General features: G+C 45.4%; 1 protein-coding gene across 11 annotated transcripts in view; it reads right to left on the minus strand.

Moving 5' to 3' along the window:
* ADGRL3 (adhesion G protein-coupled receptor L3) overlaps positions 1 to 20,064 on the minus strand; it is a 1,472,013-nt gene that overhangs the window by 24,728 nt on the left and 1,427,221 nt on the right. The gene's annotated exons all lie outside the window — the stretch shown is intronic.

Consider the following 20,064-nt stretch of genomic DNA (forward strand, 5'->3'; position numbering starts at 1 on the left):
CTCAGATATAAAACCCGGAATCCGGCTTCAGATCTGGTGCCGGATCTCAGATCCGCCGAGAGCCGGCCAAATGACCAGCACTGGGCATGTCATCAGATTGCCCAATCCAACCCAGTAGAAGGGGGGTAGGAGCCCCCTTCTCTCTTGATAAAAGAGATGCTGTTGTACAATCTAAAGGCACAGCAGTGCCGCCGATTTCCACAGACACAGAGTGGGGTGGGCCCCCCACTACTTCTCTAGGTGGATTAACACATTGCTCCTGTGCAAAAATGTAAGTACACCCCTTAAGGGTCGGTCTGCTCATTCTTGTTCTGGCCAGCCTTCACACTCTGCTGTATGTGACTTTTTCCTTTTGCCATCCCAGAGCTGTACTACCTGCCATCTTGGGCCTAGTTAGTAGCACACACAAAAGGGCTCCATAGATTTCACTACTAAATACATATATATATACATACACATGTGCAATCGAGCAGGAAATGCTTCATAAAAGTTCAAAAACACACTTTATGTTGGAGAGTAATATAATGTGTGGGGACTCTTGTACCAGCTTATGTAAAGGCATGCTCTAAACCCGGAGACGCCCTCTCTTTAAATAAAAGCATCCTTTTGGTGGGGTAGTGAGCGGGGTGGCGGGGTGTAAACCCTGGAAATTCTTTCTAAAGTTTGGCTCTATTGCAGCGATTGCTCCCTTTGCTAATGACATGACTGGTCCCAACCTTTGTGTGCCCACAGCCATGACAGAAGGTGAAGGGCTTGGGGATAGGGACAGGATGAGAGCGCAGCTCCCACACTAAGAGGCCTGATGGATAGGAGGGGAGATCATGTGTCTCCAGTTTTATATCCTAGTTTCTGCTTCTGCCCAAAGGGAAGGCCTCGAGGCGCTGTAAGGTTACTCATTGAGCCCCACTACTCCGCGAGGAACATGTTTTCAGTGTTTGCATCGGTACAGGCTAAAATGACAGGCATTTACACACACCGGATAGGGCTGTACTATACACGGATAGGGGAAGCGCCACTGGAACTTGAAATCCTGCCTCTAGAAAGTACTATGAAGGTAAATGGCCCGACACGCAGTGACGGGCGCATACACTGTAATTCAGGTCCAGGTAAAAGGTTTGATGGCTGAATGCTTGGCATTCACTAAAGGTTAACAACACATACGATTCGACCCCACAGCGGGCAAAATGAGCAACGCTCTCTTTAACTGTCCACCAACAAAACTGTGATTCCAGAGGAATGGGACGCGAGCCAGATGCCTGCCACTCTCCTCACAGAATACAGTGAGCTGCACTTCAGAGAAAAGGGCAGGGAGAGCAACGCACTTAACAAGCAACATACATTCTTGTGGTTACATCAGGAATAGAGCAGATCACGTCTAAATATCCGCCAATCAGCAGTCATCAGGCACATTCGATGCACCACTAAACACAAGGGTCTTGAAGGCACACTCTAATGTTAAACTGCATCAGAATTCACAAGGAAGACAAACAGCAGTACCGTGTGAGGGGAAAAAAAAGAAGTGGCATTACATCATAAAACAGCGCTCATTTCAGGCACGCCCATTAACCCGCCGGGGTGTGTTAAGGATTTTCTTGCAGCTTCCAAAAACAGACTGTGGTGCTTTCCCAGCCTAGTTAGCGATAGTGGAACTGCAATAGAGCACAGGGCGGTGCATTACACCTTCCAATGACATTCCTGATAAACAGAAGCCGCCACCCTTTCTTAAAGGCCCGTGTATTCTTTTAACATTCACTCTTTTGGACTCAACTGCACTCGGTAGCATCTAAAGGCTCACAGCTAGAATTCGGACCGTGCAAATTACTATGAGGACAGCACAAGTTGCCTGGAGAAAAGATGGAGTCATTCTGAAGCAGTGATGAAAAAATACAAGCGTTGATGTCAGCAGCCCGGCCCTATAATTTGGGTGCCCACCGTGAGGGTGTGACTGTGACAGCCCCTCAACTAGATGCAATTGGGGAAACCCAGAGAGTTGATCTGGGAGTCACATTAATAAACTCATACACGGGTCACGCATTTCCCTGCTGCGAGCAATTCTCAGCATCTTCTAAGTTAGTGGTCAAGGTCTTCACTGAAAGCACCAGCCCTAGTGGATCAAGGTACGGATTCCTCTTCACTCGCCACTTCCTGCAAACGGTTCCTACTTCAGTGACGCTTCCTCCAGGTCTCAGTCTGCAAGAGGTCCGATCTAGAGGCGCATTAAAGATTACAGCATAAACACTCAAATTAAGGAGGACCGCGCGCAGTCCCTCACACTGGAGGATTTCATGGATTGAATATTTCATTTTGGAATTATATTGAGTGACCACCATAGACCTTTCCGATTTCCTTCTCCACTCAGAAACAGTGTTGCTCCGATGAAGGATAGATTTCTATCCAAAATGCACTGGTCATGTGCTCCGTTTCTCCTCTGTTTGATTATATGTTTTCATGATTTATAATCACCAATACTATTTTGGTTTTGAACAATACGTCTCATGCATCTCACTTTTTTGTAACCATGAGAATTTCTGTGTTTCGAGGTGCACTTGTGCACAAGCTTTGTGAGTAAGTGGTATTAATGCTAGCCAGCCGTACTCCAGTGCGTCATCCAAAGCTATGGGCCCTCATTAAGGACATGGTTTGGCTCATGATGCCTGGGTGCAGGTTGAGCTGAACTATTTGTGGGCGGTGCAATCCAAATATGCAGTGTGAGGCAGAAGATTGCAGAGGCAGTCCAAGTCCTTCTAGAGTTCGTCGCAGGTGGGTCCAAGTTAATGTAGGCAAATGTTCATCTGACCGTGCAGTCAGGAGCCAGCCTCTATGTATGCAGAGTCATGTAACAGAGCTGCAGACCCAGGGTGAGACCCACCCAGTATCAAAAAAGCTCTGCGTTGTTCCATTGGTGGGAGGACCATTTCCACAGTGGCCCAACTCCCCCCGGGTAGGTCATCAAATGGTCGTACTCATCCATGTGCTAATATTTCTGTCCAGTAGTATACCTATGTCCAATAGGAAATAGGAATACAAAGAGGTCGCTGCCATGGAAATGTAACAGAGTCTCTTGATCATTTCCATGACTGGACAGAAGCTATGCAAGGGGCCCAAAGCGAGGCAAGGAGGTCGGTAAAATTGAGCATGGGCAGAGCGGGTGGTGGGGGGATGAGAGGAAGAGGGGATCTAATGGGAGGCAGTGACCAGGCATTTTTGGAGATTGATAATGGGGATCTGGGGGGCGACAGAGAGATCCAAGTGAGCGTGGAGTGTCAGAGCACAGGGCAGTTTGCTCGGAAAATAGGGCGAGCAACCTGATTTACTGCTCAGATGAAATGGTGATAATGAAGAAAGAATCAGCTTTTCAAGAGTTGTGCAAGGGCCTTTTTACGAGCTACAGACCTGGGAATGGAGAATTATTGCTATTAGCAACCAGGAGCGAGCCCACAAGGGCAAAGCAAATAAAATAAAAAAAATGGGCATCCATGTAAATTAAAATCAGGGCTGTAAGAGGAACCCATCTTCCATTTCCATGGCACAACCTGGTAGGCAGAGGCTGGTGTTGCAGAGCCTGGGGGCAAAAGGAAGGTTGGCCGAGAAAGGACCACTGCCAAAAAGGAAATGAGGTTGGGAAGGGTAGCGAATGGGGAGAGCGAGAGAGAGGGGCAACTGGGGTGAGGCTGATCTATGGAGAACGCATGCGAGATGGCCAGCCAGCAGCTTGACATTGTCCCTTTGTCAGTTTTCAGCACCTCCACATGCATGCCCTACAGCCATGCCAGGGCGGGTGCTTTTGTTTCACCAGTCTTGAATAGGCCATTGGGGATTTAGGCTGAGCTAGTGCAGGGCTGAATGTGCGAGGGGGCACTGTTGCTCATCCCCACACATCCAGGGTCTGAGTTACGGTGTGATGGAGGCACTCCAGCTTCACTGCTCATGTGCAGGACCTAGGAAGCACTCTCTTCTTACTGGTTCTTGTTGTGCCCTGCGTGAAAGTCTAAGGGCCTTCACTGGAGCAGGCAGCGTGAGACAGAGTAGACTAGAATCTGGAGTGGGCTGCAGGTAAGACAATTAAAAAATGTATCTGTGTGTGTGCAAGGGTTTTTGTTTGTAAGTGCATGCTGAAGAGAAGGTCCCTGGAATGCCCCTCATGACCCCCATAAGCATGACAGCCCGAAGAGTCTAAGATGCAAGGAGCCAGTCCCTGTTTCAACACCCCCGGGGAGTTGGGGGGCGAGGGCAGTCACAAAGACATATGCAAACAGATATACACTCAGACCACCATTCAAACCCTATCCTGCTAACGTCATCATGGGTACAGGAGCCCCAATACTGATCGTGGATCAAACTGCCCCGATGGACATGATTGACTAAATGACAAATATCCTGCGGTGCTGACATCATTAAAGACACCACGACATAGTAACATTAGCCATGAAGCACACTCGCACCCACACACTTTCATGGACACACACTGCACACACGAAGAACATGCTTACACAGTTCTGTAGATAGAGGATAGATACATATACATACTGTTGAAAGCTTTTATTATTTTCCTCACTAGCCAAATGCAGAAAAGTGGAACACAAGGCAAGGAAGAGATGCAGAGCAAGCTTGCAGCAGCTTATTGCAACTAATCATATGGAACCACAGGATTGCATAAGGAACCTGGAAGGACCACAATACCACTAGCCTATAGGAAGAATAGCACACTTTAGACATATAGCAAATATAGCAAAATCATATTAGAGTTACATAAAGTCACAGGCCTCAAAACAAAAAGTGATGCAAGGCAGAATCAGGCTGCACAGAGACCAAAGCCAGGGCTTATAGCCAAGGTCAGAGGCGAGCAGCACATTCCTAGGCACAGAGAGAAGGAGCCATCTGCAGAAAAACAGAATAAATCCACATAAATTTCAGACCAGAGAGCTCGATATTGCGGTCCTCGATCATGTAGTTCGGCCGAGAAAGACGATGGCGATTCACCCCAGGTGGGAAGATGAGCAGTTCCCAATGACACAGACATGAAGTGAAACATGGATTCTTTAACAACGTTGCAACCTTGTGGGCACTCTCAACGGGAAAGTGGTAATACGAATGGCTACACTGGGAACACACAGTATTTCCATTACCTTGAGAAGATACACTGAGCGCTGAGAACAGAGCTGGGTCCAAGGCCTGGGGAGATCAGCTCCAGCCAATCAGGGAACACAAATCCAGGGGTGGATGGCAGAGGGCAAGGGCCAATGGTAAACCTGCGACCATGCAACAATGTAATAGATCGTTTTTGGTGAAGTGTCAGGCAAGCCACTTGACATGCAAGGGCCAATAGAGGCAATACCACCCCAACTATCCAATCATGTACCCTCATAGGTTTTTGGGCAAGAGCCCCATGTCGTGACACAGAACAAAATTGCCCAGCACGGGCTCAGGAGATGTGATTTTGAGAGATTCTCAGTGTCTGTCTGTTTAATACTTGACAGTCCTAACTTGCCCTTGGCAGAGTCCTCTGTGTGTATGCAGGACAAAGGGTGCCTTAAACGGTGAGACTGTAGTGTGAAACTTTGGCCCTCTCTGGCATACCTACACAATGTGTGATTAATGCTGTTAGGGGGCGGGGGCTGTGAAAGGTGTTTGGGTGAGCATGTGAATGTGAAAGTGGATAAAAAATGATTGCTAATGGATGTGTGTGAATGCGAGAGTGAATGAACAACAGATGCTGTAAGAATGCTATTCTCTGTGTGCTGGACCAGGGAGCAGTCCTCTGATTGAGGTGGAGGTGCGGGGTGGCAATGTAAGTGGTGGAAAAAGAAGGCAAAGGATGTTAGGGGTGTACAAATCCTGTAAGAACCAGAGTGAGCAAAAAATGTTTGGGTGAGGTCAGGTGATGGGGTGGAGGTGGACCGAAAGACCAGGTGGAGGAAGGGCGGTGGAATGGAATGTGACAGAAATTAGGCAGGAGCTTTATGAGGTGCTGGTAGTGAGAGCGAATGGTATCTTATTGGGAGAGGGAGGCTGTGAATGAATGGGTGTTTGATAGACTGTGTGAGATGGGTTAGGTACCTAGTAGGAGGCTGATTGTGTGAGAGCAAGCGGAGTGACAGGGAGAGAAGGGATTGTATGAGAGAGTAAAGTGGAACGAGAAGAGTACAGTAGAGTGGAGAGTCAAGAGTAGAGTGGAGAAGGAAGAGGAGACTATAGTTGAGCGGGGAGATTAGAGTAGAGAGAGAGGGAGAGAGGGAGGGGAGGAAGAGGTGTTAGGCAAGTAGACAAGAGTGCAGAGAGGATTGGCCACCGGGGGCCGAGGAGATGAGCCAACAGCTCTGCTTAGATCCTCATAAACAGGCCTATTCTGGGTCTTGAGCACCCCCAGACAGCCCCACTACCAGTAACAGCCCACCTCCATGTGTGCCATATCGAGCTGCCCCTCACAGGCTTTACCCCGCGCTTCGGGGACAAATATTGGTCGAGATAAGACCAGCTGAGACAGACCGACGAGAAGACCTGCTCCCGATCCATACGCGCGCTCCAAGAGCTATCTACCAGAACCCTAAGTGGGCCCAGCAAGCGGAGGAGCCGTGGTGGCCATGTAGCAGCCTGAAAACCCACCTCCCCGCAGTGAGCGATCTGGAGGGAGACGAACTGAGATTTTCAGTGAAGAGGTGAGGAGCGGGGGACAGATGCAGGGCGTCGTTGCCCCTCCACCTCCCAGCCCAGAACACGAGGCGTCTCCTGTCCCCGATGAGAGTAGGCACACAGAAGAGTGGTGGTTGAAGTGACCCTGGGCCCCCGCCCGTGTTAAGTGGAGCAACCCCCTCGCTTTTCCCCCAAAAGGGAGAGCGCTCTGCAGGAGGACTTTGGCGGCCTGCCGATCCAGCCTTGGGGTGCCCCCCCACCCCTGAGTACCCCAGGGGGAAGGGAGGGGAAAAGAACAAAGAGAAGAGGGGAAAGAGGAGAGGAGGGAAGAGAAGTAAGAAGTGACAAGAAAGGGCCCCAGAGCCCCCTGGTTCCCCCACCCAACCCCAGGAGGCGGAGTGCCATCCGGTCAGGAGGTCCATTGGAGGGGACACAGACTGCTCCTTAGGACCACCTCAGTCCACCCCTCGCCCCCACCTGGGGTAAGCAGGAGATCCTGCCCATACCCGAGGAGCCCTGGTGAGCGGAGCCACCCTCCCTGCTGCTGCGGTCTCCTGCCAGAAACAACACTGCGCTCTGGTGGAATACAGAGCTCGGGGGGCTGCCAGCTGAGCTTTACCACCTAGGGCCCCAGGCACCACCAACAGTGCTACAACCCAGGTTCTGCCGTGGGGAGGTCTGAGTGCTTCCTGCCATGGGGGGAGATCTGTGTCCCTCTCCAATTACAAGGGGCTCTTGACCACAGAGGTACTTTCCCTGCCTGGAATCGGGGCACTCGTCTTGTGTGGGTGTCTGTTGGATCCGGGACACTGTAGGAATATCCAGTGAGCTGGAACCTTACCAACTTCTCTTTCACGTTGCGGATGAGAAAGTAACGATACAAGATTCCCAAAACGTATTGAAGCCATGCTGACAGCAGGGAGAGTGGCCCTGGCTCAAAACTGGACGGGCGTCTCCCTAGCCTCCAAAACTGACTGGTTGATTATACTATGGGGCATATTCACATATGAAACAATGTCGGCTATGGTGAAAGACCGCCTGGAGTCTTTTCACATTGAATGGGGAATTTTCATGCTGAAGTGGGGCAGTGTCAAACCTAATCCCCATCCCCCTAGACACTTCTTGCTGCAGAGTTAACGAGCTGGCCCAAAATGACGGAAATGTCTAGTGGGGGCATCATTAGCTCTGCACTGGTCTGGTGCTGGCATTTAGTTTTTTTTTTAATTTACTTGTGTTATGTAACTGGTCTTTTGTTCTAACTGGTAGAACAGTCAATATGTTTAACTCAATTGAGGGGTAAGGGGGGACAGACAGGGGGAAGTGTTCAAGGAAAGTTGATGATTGACGGTGTCTTATTCTTGTGAATTGCATTTCCAAAAATGCTAATAAACATCTAAGTTATAAAAACAAAGAGGGGAGAGGAGAGAAGATTAGGTGAAAGGAGTAGAGAGAAGAGTGGATATTGTGTGCACATCGGGAGGAGGAGCAAGGGAGAGGAATAAGAGAGCAAGACAGACAGAGGAAGGAGGAGAATAAGAATAGAAAAGAGCAAGGCGGAGAGAGGGAGAGAGGATGAAACACTGGGTACAAGAAAGAAAGGGTGCAGGAGTTCAGAGAAAGGAGCTGGGTGCTTGAAAAGGTACCATATATGTGACCCTATAGCTATAACCAGACGCAGGGAGCTCTTGTGCCAGGTTATGCTACCCTGGAGTGAGTAAACCAATTAGGCCACAGCTTTTAGGCCATCGTCTCAGTTAGATTTTTGATAGAAGAGTGTTACCAATCTCATACTGATAACTTTGTGTTTAGGGATGCCTGGGCTAGGGTGGGGGAACCCACTGGGCAACCACAGAGGAACGCCCATTAGGTGGCGCCCCCAGCTGCCTACAGTCAAATCCTGAAAAGCTTGAGTTCTAAAAAATATGAAAACGTTGCGACTAGATTAGTTTACATTGATGAAGCCAATCTGCATTTATTTTGTTACTGTTGCATGGGATGTTTTTACTAGGCAACAAGGGCAAAGCAAACTTGGTGATTTTTATTTCATGGCTAGACTAGCCTACCTTGATGAAGCCAGCCTGGATATATTTTCTTACTGTGGCATGGCATTTTGTACTAGCAAAGCCAACAGGAGGGTTAATTTTGTATGGTCAGAATGGAATATATTGATACAACCTGCATGGATATGCATGGGCACAGCCAGCATGAACACATTTTCTTACTGCCATACATTGTGACATCATGACAATGAGTTTGAAAATGCTCCTGTGCGCTGCTCGTGACTTGTATCTATTGGATTCTTTTCATGTGTTACTCTACAAAACCGATTGAAAACTGTATGTCTTTTTACCCAATTAATCAAAGAAAGTGTGCTGAAAATGCATGCATTTAACCCAATATTTGTACAACTTTTCTCAGGGGCAGAGCAGAAACCAGCCTCCGCCCCACACCCCAATTGGTTGATTCGGGCATCCTCGATACACTCGGTCACTCCTGCATATTTGTGTGAAATATTTATACCCCTCCAATAAAAAAAGAATCATCAGCTGCCACTGCTAAACGGCGTGTGCGTGGCCCCTGGCAGAAAGACACATTATTGGAAGCTTTCTGTTCTATGTACAGTACTAATCTGCACGGTAAGTACCTGCTGAGAAGGTAACCCTGAATACCTATAAAACGAGTCATGCTGAGAAACTAATTGCCAAATTGTTCACCTAACCACATATGCAGAACCACAGCTCACACGTGTGGATCTGCACATTCGCGCTTTTAACTCATGTCCTTTTGAATTCCTGGAATCTATTGTGGTTTTATTTTCCCTTTTTGAATGTAGGTTTAAACGTGTGAGAATGCAAAGTAATGTGACAGTTAAAGCCCAGACTAGCTGAACAGCTTATGCTTAACAAGAGGATACATGAGATCCCTGCAAGGTTTCTTATGATTGTACAGACGTAAGGCAAACTCCTGTGATGTAGTCAAATGCACTTAGTCCACGTTTGGCACAGGAATGCAGTTTGCTGTTATGCTTGATGGGATTACATTTTAATTTCAGCATAACAAACTGGATTTGTATGTGTGACGGTTGTATACTAATTGACCTTTTCACAATTGACCTCGGGGGAATTGACCTAATTTAGAAGGTCAATTAGAACATATATGCGGGGGAAACCCCCGCAAACCCCCCCACCCAATCCAAAACCCCCATGTTACCCCCCACCCAATCCTCTTATGTTATTTACAATCCAAAACCAACCTAATACATACATAAAATAACTAAACAATATAACGGCCAATTGTGCAGAAGGTCAATTGTAAAAGGTCAATTTGGGTAATACCGTCAAAGAAGCAGTCATTATAGAATTTTTGGTGCAGCTTCAGAATCTTCTGTCTGCTGATGTCAAACTCGTAGTGCTTTGTCTGAAGGAAATGGGGAGGGGGTACACGATTTTTAGAAGGCTTTGGAATATTTAAGATGGTGGGACCTTTCTGTAGACGGATGCTTCTCTCCTGGCTACTCTCTACACCCATCTCTCACCTATCTCTGTTAATTATGACCATAGTGTGATTTCATTGGCTGGCCACAGCCTGCCCTTTGAATCAATCAACCTCTCCCTGCCCTCTGGGGGTTCTTTCTGTTTTCCTGGGAGGACACAAGAATATCGCAGGAAAGCAGAGCTGAAATGGTCTGTTTGGTGAAACTCAGCCTCAGATAGTTAATACACAGGATGCCTTTGCCGCAAAGTCACTTTAAACCATCAGGACAATCAAAGGACACCAAAATGTTTTGGACCGTATATTTGTAAAGTACCAGACACCACCGTGTCACAATCAGACATGGCTTACATTTAGTTTTGCCATCTGCCACCAGGTTTTGGAGCCCACAATTATATCATTTAATTATATGCAGGATTGACCAAAGTTAAAGGTAGATCTTGACTGCTGGGTCTTTTGGCTCCAACAGCTACAGGTCGGAAAATGCATCACCTCACGGAAGGCGGCTCCTGAGTGGTGTAAATAGACAGGCTCAGCAGAGGTACATGATTGGACTGTGCTTTTCTGTTTGGAGCATTAGGAGAGGGGGGTCTTTTTAGCAGACCTCACTTTCAGAGACCGATAAACTGCATCAGTTATTACTAAAAATCTAAAAACAAACCTCAAAGATGCCATTCTGTCCCAAACTGACTCATGCGTTATACTCACTCACACACAAACCTCCAAAAGAATGGACTACAGAGGCCCTTCTTGACAAAACAGTTTTAGTAATTTTGACATAGGAGCTGAACCCCAACCTTGCCCAGTACTACACTATCATTACATACCTAATTGAGGGTCGGTAAAACAACATGGTGAGCAAAATACTCTCCACAAGCGTTTCTTCCATGGATGGGGGCTGGCAGCGCCGTTTCCCCTTTCCCGCTCGTTGGTTCACTGTACAACTGCATACAGCGTAGTGGTTTGATTGCCAATGAGGGGCCCGAGGACAGTTATGGCCTGTGGTTCTTCAATGCAGTTGGGCCAATTTACCCAAATGCTCCAGTGTTGTTAAATCAACCTAAACACAGAAGAGAATCTCAATTCTGCATTTTGTTACCCATGCCCTTTTCTGGAAATGTCTTACAGAGAATAAATGAACAGGGTCGCTTGCCAGATAATAACTAGAAGATTAAGCGTGGTAACAAAAACCAACTATTACCACAACTCAGGGTTGGGACTAAAATGTACTGCGCACCCCCATTACTTTCATAATCTGTTCCTATTTAATAGCACCCTAGGGTTTTTACAATACCATAAAGTGATGAATTCATAATGAGTGAAGAAATCACTCTCAGCAAACACAAGGCACGGTGAGAGAATTGTGCATTAGCAACTCAAAGGATGGCCACAAAATAAACTGCTCAGCATGGCACTTATTCTGCTGACAGGACTGCCTAGGAGAATTAACCAGCACCCCTTTGGGTGATTCACTGGCGCAACAGACTCATTTACATGCATTTGCATTTTTACTAAGCGGGCAGGAATGGTAAATGTTTATCATTAGAAAACTGATCTGTCTCCAGATGTATTGCAAATGTTCTCTTGACTGGGCTGTCTGGTCTCCCTGCAGTGATAATCTTTGTGGGGTTTATAATTATTTAAGCAGGACTAAACAGTGGAATGACCCATTTTGGGAATACTACATCAAAATGTGCTATTGCTGAAGTTTGAAACGTTGGCCCCAGGAAAATGGGTCGCGCGACAACTACGCGAAGGTTTGGCATCAAGTTGGGAGGTTTCAAATTAAGACCATGAAAATGATCTAGCATAATCAAGAGAAAATGTGTGTGTAAAACTGATGCATCCTTCTTTTCATGCAATTTGTAAGAGTTCATCTTTAATTCAACACATTCATGTAGACAGTTTAGTCAAATTGAGATGGTCATGATCTAAGGTCAAGGGACTAGTATTTGAAAGGTTTTTAACACTGTGACTGGGATTCTGATTTGCAGATTTCCACACTAAATGTACACACTATAATTGCAGAGTGGGCTCTTATATATATATATATATATGTAAAGAACTACACAGAAACAAGCTAGCACACCATGATAGTTATGTCTTTTTAGAACAAGAACCGAGTCGACCATGGTCGAGAAGCTACCATAGAAGACCAGAATTTCAAAGCACTGTGTACCTCTGGCTGACTGGGTTCCCTACAGAAAAGGTTACATAAGAACTTCTAATGAAAAGTATAACAACTGTGTACTGCCTTCAACAAAACAATCTCACAGAACTTCCTATTTATTTGTGCAAAATGTTTAAAAATAATCTCGCATAAGAATATGGTGCTCACTCGTTCACCCGAATGGCATAAGTGATGTTGGGGATGAATGCAGTTTATGAAGCAACCCACATTGAAAGGATCAAATCCATGGTGTCAAAGTGTTAGTCAGAATTAACAGAACCCCAGCTTGATAAGGAGTTCATTCATAGAAAATGTTTCTGGGGTAGAAAAAGATAAAATGGTTACCGGCTATACCAAGCGACATGATAAAGTGCAGGCCATTTATTTTACTTCAGTCCACGGCAAAAGCAAAACGCATGAGGTTTGGTTATTAATAGGGACATTTTAAGAGAATCCAAACAAACCATCAAATACACGTCTTGTCCGCTTCAGATGAATAACATTCACTTCATAGGATGGCACTTTCCAGGGGATGGGCCTGTCGTTGATCTCTAGGGCCATGATATAGCGAGGATGGACCGCGCCCGGTGATTCACCAAATCACCCATATTTTGGGTGTTTTTCCTCACACAAACTTAAGATGTTTTCCAGAGATTTGCCCAAAAAGTAAGAGGTCACCCAGGGGTAGAAATTTGGGCCATGAAAGGGAGGGCAGGATTTGGATATGGCCCGACTGTCAGGCCCATTAATGCAGAGAACAAATTAAACCCCTTCCACTGCTGTGCTGGAAGTAAAAAAAGAAAAGGCTAATGTATTGCTTGAGTGTGTGGGGAATACATGGAGAGCAGTGGAGAGGTGGATCTATGTAAAGGGTTGCTTTTAGGAGGGTCAAGATGCTGGATTGCAACCACAAAATGTGTCCCGTAAAATGTGTGGCGAGTAAAGCTATTGGCTCTGTCTCCAGAAAAGTCCCTCCAGCTTTACTCTGATGGAATTTGCAAAACAGAGACCAACAAGAACCAGATGCAGCGATTGAAGAGCATTGATTCTAAAGCAGTGCATGCTGGGAGCTCGTCTCCTTCCAGGGCACAGGTTATCTAATAGCGCGTAAAACGAAAGGACTACACAGTGACCAAAACATGGAAACCACCATCAACGACAGCCGCCGAATATGTGATTATTACCCCACCACATCAGAGCTAATACGCAATCAATGGGGAGGTAAGAGCGGTCTAACCAAGCTACCCAAGTGCATGCGGTGCCAGTGGGTGCTGAATCCTCCAGGAGTGGAAGTGGATCTGATACCGAGCAACCCACACTATCACCAATGGCCAGTACTATTGCTTTAGGCAGGGAATGTTTTTATAGTATGCCTGTAAAGCATGAGATGAATTACACAGTTCAGAAAAGATTGTGACTTTTATGCAGCAATACAATTCAAATATTCACAATCGTGTATTTTATGTGGTTTAGGCCAATATAATTTTTTGTATTGAAAATGTCAATGGTGTAATAGGTATCCTGAAGCACAGCTGAGAGCTAGTTAGTGGGAAAACGTGTGAGATCTCAGCATGGTGGGCGTCTGTCATCCCAGAGGGTAATTGAGCAAGCACAATGTTGAAACCATGCTTTCCAATTTCACATATTCAAATGTTCCTTCACCATTTCTTTGCCCAACATCTATTTGGCAGTATGGTGCAGGAAGCACTTAAGTTGCCATACTCTGAGATAGAAGCCATGAGGCCCATTAATACCATGGCCCTGCTTATATTACAAATACTCGTATATATAGAGAAGCAATAGATCATGACTTCATTAAGCTGAATGTACACTGTACATTGGCATAATGGAAACATAGTTCGACATTTTTCTTCACAATAAGTCAGGATGTGAGTGTGCGACATCGAGCAAGAATGATGCTCATTATTTGAAGTAGAAATAGGGACGAGTTAAAACATTTGAAAACCGCTGTTTATTACAAACCTTTTGGCAGGGAAATGTTATCTATAAAATGCCAGGTGAGATTGCAATAAGGATGGTCCCAGAAATGCAGTATTGTGGAATGTGCACACGTACACACACACACACGTACGTACGTACGTACACACACTCGTGAGTGCAAGCTTAACTACCCACCAAAGAAGCATGACAGTTTTCGAATGAGAAGTTTATTTAAAACAAAAATAATAATAGACTCAAATTGTGCTTCCTACTGCACACGTTTTCAAAGAAATTGCGTACAAATCCTATGTTGTCCAGAAAGGCAAACAGCAAATCAGATATTCCATTACTTCACAGGGCAGGGCCAGATTTTTTTTTAACATTTGCAGTTTTGCAGTGGTGGGTATTTAGATATTATGGAATGGAGGAAACCGATTTTGTCACTGTAACGGACCATACATGGACAGGTCGTGCAGAGCCCCGGACATGTCCGGGCCGTGCAGGGCCTCCATGCTGGTGCTGATCACCGGCAGAAAAACAACACCGATGAAGAGCGTGGCAGGGCAGGCGAGTGGCACAATGCGACTTAACCAGCGTTTCTCCTCCCCAGAATGGACAAGAGGACAGTGAGCACTGTGGCGGTCCTAACGGTGCTGGGCAACTATGGTGTGAATCAGGTGTGGTTTGAATCAAGTGGTGGCTTCACCAAAGGCACTTGTCCGCAGAGGGAACAATACGTTGGTGTGCTCCGTAGCAGCCTCATTGGGGTATAGCAACCCTGGCATGGACATAAGGGGTACAGAGAGGAGACAAGCTCAGACGGACCACACTCACCAGAAATGGGGCCGCCGAGGCCATTACAGTACCAAACACAAACACCACCCATGCATGCACACTTAACAGAGAGGAAACACTTCCAAAGCACAGTAGAGAGGGGGGAACAACAATGGCCCCAACATGGTGTCCTTCTCAAAACAGCAGTCCAAGGGAGGAAGGGCTTTGGGTGGTGATACAGGAACGGAAGGAACCTCCAATGGGATTTGTTGGAAGCAAATCCATACACCCAATGAGGGGGTGGGAAGACAGGTTGGAGGTGGGTTTTCACAGAATTACCCGATCAGATAGAAAGAAGGGGGACAAAAGGGAGGGAAATTCTAAGAGGGTTCTTTACACTTTTTCTCATTGCAGCAGGAGGAAGCGGAGATGGTGGAGTACATCAACGCATACTGACGGGCTGCCAAGAACAGGAAAAACTAAGAGAGAGAGAAGGAACCATGAACATTGGGAGTTGGGAGTATCTGCAATGTAGTAATTGTGGCAGTCCCTACTCATGTAATAAAAACTCCAAATATAGCGAAGAAGTGTGGATTGATCATTCCTGACATGAAAGGTTGACGGTCACAATCGGAATTAGCCAACAATCTTTTCACTTGGGCAACAGTGAATAACAATGCTGCATACCATAAAAGAAATGCGTTTACTATATTTATTTATGGGTTATAAACTAAACGTAGTAAATAAAACATGCCAGGTCTCACAAAATCTATTAGCCCACTCGCATCGGTGAGGAGATTTTATAGTACCATGTGCATGGTACAAGTCCTTGCTGGGATTTATGGGGAGGTTTGAAACTTTTATTTCACATTTACTGCAAACAAACGTTATTTGCAGTAAATGGCAAATAAACGTTTCAGTGTGCATGGCTGGCCTATCAGTGGCAGCATTGTGCAAAATGTGAAGTGTGCTTATGATGACATGCAACATTTCATATTATCAAAGCAGCAACACTGGTGGTAAATTCACACGCTCAACATTTTGATAATCTGGGCCCAGGACCGTCACAGGAAACAGGCCTATTGTGTACCTGTATCCGAACATTCTGTATCTACTCATCAGAAAAATGGGTGTGCAGAAAAGAAACACTGAATGCACCCAAGACAAGTGATTGTGCCACAACAGTGACGTAGTGCCTGATATCATGCCACCACTCCACAGTGATAAAGTAGCAATCATAAATATTACGCATCGCATATGATATATGATATGATAGGTTATTTATAACATGCTTAATACCCAGAGGTTTCTAAGCGCGGACCCGGGGATAGAACCGGTGTTACTCTGTGTCGTCTTGCTGCCAAGGCGAGCACATTGCCCCTGAGGTATCCTTTAGCTATCCTAAATTAAACCATTTTTAAATACTGTGTCAGGCGATATCTGCTATACTACTAAATCACTTGTAAATTTGCAAACGTCAGATACTGAAAGAGCATCAGAATTGTTATATCGGGGTTGGTGCTAAAATATTCGAGGCTGCTGTCAATTAGGTCAGTCTGTTCAATAAATATTCCTAGACGTTGCTATTAACAGCTTTCTGGCCTTCTGCACAAATATGCCACACTTAGCAGAGTATAGTAGCCTGTCATTTGACATGTTGGATTATATTTTACTGTGGTAAATGCTGGTTGTACTGTGCGCCATAAGCACGTGTAGGTGTGACACTCCCACCAGATGCCCAAGGATGTCCTTATCCTTACATTAGGGGATCCATATCCATCCCGCACTCTGCTTTGCCCACAGCAATGAATCTGCTCCTGCAATACCCCAGTGCTGCAGCATAAGAGTGTGGGTGCCTTTAGCTGTAAACATATTCTTAACCCCAAACAAAGGTGACAAATGTAGAATGGGAGCAACTATAACTGAACTCGGAGCCATTTATGAACATGTGAAATGATTTAAAAGAAAATAATTGGATAAGATATATGCCAAGAGGGTTTATGGTCATTGCATCGAATTCCTTGCATCTAAATGCATTTGCATCAAATTTTTTCCATCTAAAAAATGTGCATCAAATGCATTTTGTTTACTTTTTTGGGGGGGTCCCCCTTGAACCCTTGTTTTTTACCCTTTAAAATCCACCTGAACAAAAATTAACCCTTTACCCCCCAAAAAATATGCATTCGATGCACATTTTATAGATGGAAAAAATTTGATGGAAAGGCATTCGATGGAATGACCAGATACTGCCAAGAGTCTGTCCTCTATGCTCACTCTAAGCCTACGCTAAGCAACCTGTAAATAAAGACTACATGTGTATACAGTGCCTCTAACTGTCTGAAGCAAGACAGACAGCTCATGAACCAGCCACTGAATGTGCCCTGCCAGCAGGAATTCAACTAATAACATGCTCATGTTTTATAGTAGCACTTGAGTCCAGATTCCTTATAAGCTTGGTAATAATAGAGGCTACTTTTACCCACTTTAATGTAACTACACTTATCGACCTAGGAAGGACGAAGGGCTGTCTTGGCCCTGTGGGCTGGACAAAGGTGTCTGGGCACACTCTCATCTCGCCAAGCTATTCTGCCTGCCCCCTTAGTCTGTACACCCCTACATGGAAGATAACCTTAGTACCAACTGCTTAATTAAGTGCCATTTTATGGAAATGCCTACCTCATCCTTCCAAACCATTGCAATTACAGAGCGTTAATGGATTATGTAAAAAGCTCTTGCTTCTGCCCAACAGTTAAGTCTGGTCCCTACAGTTACACAGTCGCAGAATTACTGAGATATTGATCAGACTATCACTGTTTATCGGACACACTGCTTCTACTTGTGTAATACTTATACATTCTGGCGTGTGTATCTACAGCACGTGTGGACTGGTCCAGTTTTAATCGAATAGAGCCAGGGTCTACAGCCTGTGGCTCTAAAGATGGTTTGAACTCCAACTCTAACAATACCACACCATTGACTCTGCTGGCTAGGGCTGACGGAAACTGCAGTAAAAACATATCGGGAGCCAAAGTTGCATATTTCTGCATTAAAACATGCCCAAAAATTGCAACCCATAATATAATAAAGCACATACAACAAACCAAAGACATGTCACTACAGAGATTATTGACAAATAACATTTTGAGCTGAAAACGTGGTTTTTGAAGGCTCGAAATTCTCTGACATTGGAACTAACTCCAAGTGTACTGGTTCTATAAATACAAGGGTCATGTGACATCAATGCCGTAGCATGTAATCATTTCATGTCTAGGTGGAATCTGCATGACAACTAGGTCCTCGCACATCCGGACCACTGCCTGATATACCTACAGCTGCAAAGGAATGTTTCAAGGAGTAATATGTATTTTCAGGAAATTTTGCAACTGAAATTCCCAGAATTATGTGTCTAGCGTTTGTGAAATATTTTCCCTTTAAATAACGTGAGGCGCTACTTTCATATTTTGCAATCATTTGCCAAAATGCTAAGTTTAAGGACTTATTCCTAGAGGTCCACGATTCCTGACAATACCTACTACCCAAGAATAGACAATGTTTAACGTGCCCATGCATCTGCGTGCACCTGTGTACTATATATATATATATATTATAGTGCAGGGGTTGCCACACTACAGTGAAGGTGAGTAGCATGATCCATAGGAAACCTAAAAATTGAATTGTTAATAACCTTGGACTTTTAGGACAGATTTGGCTGATATTTTGCAAACAAATATTTTTCCCGAGCCCTGGAAATATTGGGAAAGATCAGTAAAAAATTGAACAAGTTATTAAGAAAGCAAAACAATGCAGTTTTCAGCCTACTCCCATGTATTCTCCCATAACGAAATAGTCCACATTTCTGTGCAGTGCAGAGCAAAAACCGCTGGACGGATTTGGACCAAATCACCAAATTGGGCATACATTTTTGACTCGATTTCTGGGAGGGGTCTGGGGTTATTCTGTCCAGTAGTTTTTAAAATATTCGACAGGGAATGCAGTGCCACCTTCTCCCAATATTATAGCCATATCTCCCATGGTGCACTGTAGCAGAGAGGCTTTTTAGAAATGAAAAAGCCTCAATGCAAGCGATTATCGCCAACCTAGAAAATGAAAAGTGAACAAAAAGCTATTTGGAGGCGAAACAAGGATTACATCACACCAGGCTATATTTGGGGGCGGGGGAGGGGAGAAGAGGAGAGTTTGGGTGGTCTATGGAGCCAGTTGTAGCTCGAGAATGTTTGCATTATCGCAGTAATACCCCGATAATTACCATGGTAGTAATGGGGGTGGGGGGAGGAGAATGCGTCACAGATAAAAACTGGCGTTATCACAGTAATTAACGATTACCGCAATAATTACTGCAGTTATTATGGGGGGAACGGAGACTGAGGAACAAAAATGTAATCGGGAGGCATCAGTTGTGATCATATCTACTAGGCAGGGGGAAGTGGGTTTTTGGGCCAGTGGCCCTGGCTGGACAGTAGGCCCCAAAGAAACATATTGGTGCAACATGTGCAGTGGCACTGGGCAAAGACTGTGGCCACTGACCATGGCCGAAGGCCAGGATGAGTGGGCTTGAAAGAAATCTAGTGTATTAAAATATACAGTGGGCATGGCCTAAGGCCATGGCTAGTGATACCCAAGGAAACAAAGGGGCAATATGTACAGTGGCACCCGCCACAGGCCATGTCTAGCAGCCCTTGAATAAGCTATGGTATAACAAAACCCTCGAAATTAAGTGAAGAAACTTTAGTTAAGGGACAGGTAAGGTGGTCAGTTTAATGCAACAAACCCCTTGAATTTCAGCAGATGTGGGAAGTGATCGTCATCTTAACTCAGTGTCCGCCCTGTTGCAAAGCCCATGAACACTTACATAACAGATGGGATTCACAATTACCAAAATAGACACCAGCAACATAGCTCAGTGGGTTGAGCACACGCTGCTGAAATCTGTGTGTGATCAGCAGGTTGCAGGTTCAAATCCCTGCAAGACCAATTCAGCCTTTCATTCTTCCAAGATCGATCAATGAGTACCAACTCCGGTTGGGTGATATAGTATG

Source organism: Ambystoma mexicanum, chromosome 6p, assembly GCF_040938575.1.
Source record: "Ambystoma mexicanum isolate Mex_15411 chromosome 6p, UKY_AmexF1_1, whole genome shotgun sequence".
In the NCBI taxonomy this organism is placed as follows: domain Eukaryota; kingdom Metazoa; phylum Chordata; class Amphibia; order Caudata; family Ambystomatidae; genus Ambystoma; species Ambystoma mexicanum.